This window comes from Lates calcarifer, linkage group LG9 (assembly GCF_001640805.2).
Source record: "Lates calcarifer isolate ASB-BC8 linkage group LG9, TLL_Latcal_v3, whole genome shotgun sequence".
Lineage (NCBI taxonomy): Eukaryota > Metazoa > Chordata > Actinopteri > Centropomidae > Lates > Lates calcarifer.
In genome coordinates, this window is record NC_066841.1 from 15,606,792 (window position 1) to 15,613,842 (window position 7,051).

The 7,051-nt window shown below is 38.6% G+C and overlaps 1 long non-coding RNA gene across 1 annotated transcript; it reads left to right on the forward strand.

Moving 5' to 3' along the window:
* The first annotated feature begins 1,116 nt into the window (after positions 1-1,116).
* Positions 1,117-4,333, forward strand: LOC127142776 (uncharacterized). Its single transcript, XR_007813825.1, has 2 exons — positions 1,117-1,512; positions 2,771-4,333. It is a non-coding gene; the product is annotated as an uncharacterized LOC127142776 (long non-coding RNA).
* Positions 4,334-7,051: the final 2,718 nt, after the last annotated feature.

The window sequence follows — 7,051 nt, forward strand, 5'->3', positions numbered from 1 at the left end:
GCATCTGTTTTCTTTGCTATGTTTCAAAAACAACTGGATCCAGACAACAGTTGAAATGGAAGAAAACAGAAAATGACTCATGTTTTTGGATAAATATTTTAACCACACTTGTTGTTGGGGATCTCCAGTGGTCATTGGATGTTTATTTTCTGTTTTGCAAAGAGTCGGATGAGAAGCTCAATACTGTTGTTATGTTTGTTAAATATAAATCTACAGCCAGGACACAGTTAATTTATCGCAAAGACTGGAAGTGGGAAAACAGCTAGCCTGGTTCTGTCCAGCACCTCGTAAACGCATTGATGAACATTTTTTTTCTTCTTTTTATCTGTACAATAACTGAAGTGTAAACACTTGCTTACTTTTTGACAGCTGTTTCCCTCTGTCTTCAACCTTTATGATAATCTAAGCTGGCCAGCTTCAGCTCCATATTATAGCATACAGGCATTAGTGTTTACCTGGTGAGGAGAAAATAATGCGTGTTATAAGAAAAATAGAATCTAACTCTTGTTTTGGAGCTCCACCAATACTAGGAACCAAAGCTGGATTACAAACCGGTTAAAGAAGGCTTCCCCAAAAGCCCCAGGTTCACTGTCAATCATTTCTTCTGTAGTACTATGAATTTACTATGAACAATTTTGTAGGAATATTTACCAATGAAGCACAATGTCCACTGACATAATAAGGTGCATAAGGTGCTTAACCTGCTGTATTACCTGATCTTGAACCACTGTGTTGTCAACAGTTTTAGCACCTTCATTATTTCAACTCATGCTATGCTTACATATGCATATTGCTTAACTGTTACATGTTTAAACAAGTTACCACACAGTAAACCCGGGGCTATTTAATATTCCACCACAGGAATACTCTACACATATATGCACAGATAAGGGAGTTAAAGGGGGGTCAGCAGGGACCCAGCAGCTTATTTTTACCCCAAGAGAGTAAATCCCGCCATACTAGGGATTAAAAATCTGGATATTTTAGTCTTTGCTGCATCAATTTTCACCAGTCTCTTTTAAATTAGTCTCTTCTGTGCCACTCAGTTTATGGGAGTTTTAATTGGTGCAATACAAAATTGCTAGAGTAATCCTTTAAGAGGGGTATGTTATTAGATCTGTCCAGATAAATCATTTGTATTCATATTTTTTCCATATCTAATTGGGTTAGCTCTTTCCACGACTTCAGCATCATCACCACTCATTTATAGTGAAGTTTCATCAAAAATATAGTCAGCTATTCATAAGTGACAGACAGAGAGAGAGAGAGAGAGAGAGAGAGAGAGAGAGAGAGAGAGAGAGAGAGAGAGAGGGTTCACCTGTTTTAATCTGAGACAGAGGGAGCAACTCTTAAGTGAGAAGCTGTGATGTCATCTCCAGTCCCATACGTATGCTGAGCTGTATCCAGCCCAGACACAGGCAGACCAAGAGGAAAACACACCAGGCTGCTGAGAGGATATGATGCACATACTGAGCGTTCTTGGAGACAGAACAGGCAGATCAAACCATTCAGGTAAGAGCCAAGAAACAAAATAAAAGCTGCTAGGATGCTAGGAGACATCACATGCACACACCTCACACACACACACACACATATGTATCTGCTGCATCCGTCCACATCACATTGCCAAAACAGTGGCACGACTCCTGCACTGCGCGCGTGTGTGTGTGTGTGTGTGTGTGTGTGTGTGTGTGTGTGTGTGTGCGTGCGTGTGTGTGCGTGTCTGAGCTTGAATGCAAGAACACAGCTCTGACATGGTAATAGATTACTGACATGAAGGTTACATTGAAGGCGGGGTGGTCACTTTTATGCTTTGCAGGATGCATTTCATGTATATTAATGAATAATTAAATATCCCACAGCAGTAGTTGTACAGACTGGTGTTATTATAGCAGCATATCACAATACAGTGAGAATCCAGGGCAGCAGAGGAGACTGAGGCTGGCTTAAAGAGGGTCGCCCCTGCTGTGTCCACTCACTGGGGATGGGATGGGTGTGGCAAGTAGCAGCAGACCATTTGTCCTCTCTATTATCATCAATAAAGACATGTTCTTTCTTACTAAGGTCTTTCTGTGCACTTGCTTTATATAGTGAAGGTCAGATTATAGATTTAGAAGGGCAGGTTGAGAGCTGTATTAATTACATGTAATAATTACCAATGATACATGGAAATATGCATGTCAAAATAAGCTTTGTAACTGTTTTGAACATGGTCAATAATTGTATCACACAGCATCTGCAGTTGTTCATCACATGGAAGCATTAGTGTAATGTTATTAGCTAAAATAACCTTTGTGGAAGTGATCTCTATTTATTGCTACAGCTGTGAGAACAAACTGGATTCGGCCTGGTTTATACATACATTTTTAATATTCCAGATTATGAACACTTGAGTGGGTTTTCACCTCATTTTACCTCAGAGTAGCACTGGTTTCCACCTTCCCGTTGTGTTCAGAAAGTTGAAATAGATGTTTGCTACAAGAGTCTTAAATCAGTGACAGTTGATTCAGAAATCTGCTGGTGAGTTCTGACGGATCAAAAGGAGAGGACACATTACACCTATTTTAAAAGTCCTTACATAGGTTGTCTTGTCAGTTTTTGTATTGTTTTAAAAATGATTTTTACATGTCTTCAAAGCACTTAATGGTTTTGCACTACACTACTTGTCTGACATGCTTGCAGTAGCTCGAGGATCTAAGAGAGACTCAAAATGTTGATATCTTTAAACTCAACTATAATTAACTAATTTCTCGTCTATTTCTTCCCACAGGAATTTATTATATCTAAAGTGATATCCACGTTTCATCAAGCTGAGGAGTGACACTGGAATTAATTCATTCACCAAAGCGGTATGGGCTACCATAAACATACTCTGTGGTGATCCTGCACCCAGCTAAAGCTGAATCAAAGTGCAGCAATATCGTCAGAGAGGCGAGTCACCAGATGAGTTGTCTTCCCAGACAGAAAGAAGATTCGCTGGAAAGAGAGCACACTGATTCAGCTCTCTTGTTCAGTGGTTTTTCCAAAAGCAGCCACTGTAAATATTTACATGCTGTGTCTGGCAGCCCTGAGAGACGTAGAACACCTTGAGACAGACTGGTTTTGACTCCATGATCTTTCAACTCATGGTTAACCTCATGGGGCCCTGCAGGCAGGGCTGGATCTAAAACTGTTGTGGTGTTTTGGTTACTGACTCAACTGGTTGGCAGAACTCAGTGAGAACCTGCCTTTTTTGTTTTGTCGTGCCTCGTGCTGCACCACCCTTTCTCTGCTTGTCTGTGTTTTCGTTACTAGCCCTTTATAGAATTTAAGACTGATAAACACATCCTAGGGAAGCACTTAGTCATAGGCATTGGCATGGACTCAATAAGTGTTTTACACTCCAAAGTAAGAATCTCCCTTTTTGGACAAACATAAAAAATATAATTCCATTTAATAAAAAACATTTATTTATAATAATAATAGTAGTAGCAATAATAATAACAACAGTAATATCCCTCATCATATAGAACTTTAAAAAACAACTTTACAAAGTGCTTTACTAACAGAAAATACACAGTGCCATTATAAAATAGAATACATACAATTAACTAATTAAAATCCTGTTTATGAAAATAAGTCATTAAAAGAGCCTCAGTAATATGTCAGTATGTTGCCATTTACATGAGACTGGCAAATCTATGGAACATATGTGGCCATGTTTTAAGAATGTATGAAACAGTAATAACAGGTTTGTACTGTGATATTTTGCAAATCTATCCTTAAAACTATTACAAATATACTGGATTATTAAAGTTACATGAAAATATTAGTTCTCAGTATATGTAAATATATTTCTGTAGGTGTTCATAGGAGTGTGTGTTTATGAAATATTTCCTGCAAAATGCTTAATATAATAATGGAGCTGGTGAATTACAGGATGAGCATGCCTGTGTGAGTGTGTAGAGTAACTGTGTATACCTGTATAATCTGTCCTATATAACCTGACCTGTTTACACACACCATGGGCTGTGCCATGTGCTCCCAGCTAGTTGACATGTGGACTGTAAGAGTGAGCAGGAGTGGCCGCAGGGCCATGGAACTCTCCACCTACCCACAGATGCTCCAGGGGGGCTACCACAGAGTGACAGGCCTCCACTACATGTCTTCCTTCTCTGATGCTGAGGACTGCTGCGATGACACCAGCTCAGGCAGCTCTCTCACCTTAGACTGGCAAACTCAGGGGACTGATGGATGACACTTGACCAATGGGAGTTATTATACAAACATGTAAATAAACATGATGAATACACAGGAAACATCCAATAAATATGTTGACTGGTGTTGAAAAGAATTAATGTGTGGTTGATGTTTGTTGTTTTTCATAAAATTAGATCAATCTTTTTGCAGGGGCTGTGTTTAAAGGACTTTTCTAGATGAGTTTATCACAAATTCTATGACCCTAATATCCCGTGGTTGGAGCAACATCCATCTATCCATCATTTCTACTTCTTATCCCTTAAGGGTTGTGGGGGGCTGGAGCCAATCCCAGCTGACATTGGGCGGAGTTGCGGTACACCCTCGCCAGTCTAACACAAGGCTGACATATAGAGACAAGTAACTATTCACACCTATAGGGAATTTAGAGTCTCCAGGTAACCTAACTTGCATGTCTTTAGACCCAGAGAGAACACACGCAGGCACAGGAAAGCAAGGAAAAGCCCTGGACAAGACAGGGTGACAGTGATAGTGACAGTGCTAATCACTACACCACCGTGCTGCAACACAACAATGAGAAAGTAATCTATTACAAGTAAAAGTCCTGCATTCATAATCTTACTTAAGCAGTGGTGGAAAGCCACTATCTACAATTAGTCAAGTATTGTTCTTAAGTACAACTTTTAGACAGTTGTACTTGAGTATTTCCATTCTATACTACCTTATATCACTACATTTCAGGGGAAAATATTGTACATTTACTCCAATACATAGAACTACATTGAAATGTACAGAAACTTATAGATTTGTGTGTAAAATAAAAGGCTGGAAAGTAAGTAACTATAGCTGTCAGACAAATGTAAAAAGTATATTAGTTTCCCCTGAAATTTAGTGGAGTAGAAGTATAAAGTAGCATAAACGTAGTCAAAGAGAGTACAAGTACATTAAGACTGTATTCAAGTACAGTGCTTAAATAAACACACACTACTACATTCTACCACTGCTGACATCTAAAAAGTGTTTTCATAATACTGTTGTACGTAAAAAAGATGACAGATCGTGGTGTTGAGCAACCAAGGAGCAGGATCACAGCACCACTATAATCGGGATTGAGATAGAAATGTCCGGTGTTTTGCAACCACCCTCACAGCTCATGTTGTGCCAGCAGTTTTACATGAAATGATTTCCTCAGTATGACCACTGCAAAGACATGCTGGCTCTGGAAGTCACATAGCCTGTGTCTGACTCAGATCATATGGCAGGGGAAGGTTTTGTTTTTTTTGCCGGTGGCATCACACAGACGTCATTAATATGAGTTACTAAGTTGTAAAACAGGATTGCCAATTTGACCCTAGGCTGTGGGGAAGATTGGGGCACAGTTACATTTGTATTTACTAGAAATGTGTCAAGAATATAATTTAAAGCCCTGGTTCTTGCTAATAAAAAAATGTACATGTTCAACAATCACATTATTTATTCAGTTCAAGTTTGATAAATGATTACCAAAAAACTTTAAATATTCTAATATGAAATAATATCAATAAATTGCTTCTGGATGTACCTCCAAATAGCCTGCAGCCATGGACAGGTTATGAGATAAGTGTTTTTGATTCTCTTCCTAGTTGTTTTTATTTATTTATTTATTTATTTAACCAGGAAGAAACCCATTGATTGAAATCTCTTTTGCAAGAGTGTCCTGGTTAAGATAGCAGCAGTTTAGGTTACAGAGTTGCAATCATTCATACAAACACACAAATATGACACATGACTATACAAAATACAAAGTACATAAGAAAAATTATCTTGAAAACAACTAATTATAAAGGACATAAAAGCAGAAGCCAGAAATTAGTCAGACAAAACATTGAAGCCAGATGATGCATCCTCCAACTCATTTAAAATAACTTTAAAAGTATCCAGTGAAACTAACTTTTTCAGTTCCAGGACATTTTGCAGCCTGGAAAATGGCTGCAAAATGTCCAAAATGTCCATTTTGAGCTGCGTATGTAAATGTCTTTTTTCCCCAGTTTAGTGTGAGCCCTTTGTACAGATAATAAGAGGAGGTCCTAGGACTGAAGACTGTAATTGCCTCTACTTTTTTGACTGATGTGAATCTGGAGGTATGATGGAAGCAGACCTAAGATAGATTTATAGACAAGCACATGCCAGTGTTTTAGTCTGCGACTGGACAAAGAAGACCACCCTACACAAGCATACAGCAAACAACGAGTGAGAGCTCTAAGGTTTGTAATGGATCTCAGAGCTCCATGATAGTACAGTATCCAGGGCATGTAAGCTTTTAAGAGGATGTATGCATATAAATTACATCACCATAGTCTAAAACAGACATAAAAGTCGCAAGAACAAGTCTCTTTTTGGCCTCGAAGGAAAGACAGGACTTAATTCTAAAGTAAAAACCCAGTTTCAGCTTAAGCTTTTTTACCAAATGCTGGATGTTAGGCACAAAGGAAAGAGATTCATCCAGTAAGAAACCAAGATATTTATACTCAGAGACAGTCTCAATCTATGAAGGTGGTGATTGTTGGCAGCTTCTCTGCCCTTTTTGGAATGTGAAAACAGCATAGATTTTGTTTTGTCCAAATTTAAAAGTTTTAAATTGTAAAAATTTGATTGTACTGTGTTAAAAGCTATTTGAAGCTGGGTGAGAGCCAGGTTGGATGTGGATGCTGAGCTATACAAAACTGTGTCATCGGCATAAAAATGAAAGTTTGCATTTGAAACGTTATGGTCAATGTAGTTGATGTATATAATGAATAGGAGAGGTCCTAATACCCCTGAGAGACACCTGTGGATATAGAGAGTAAAGTGGACCTCAGACCTTCTGCCTGGACAC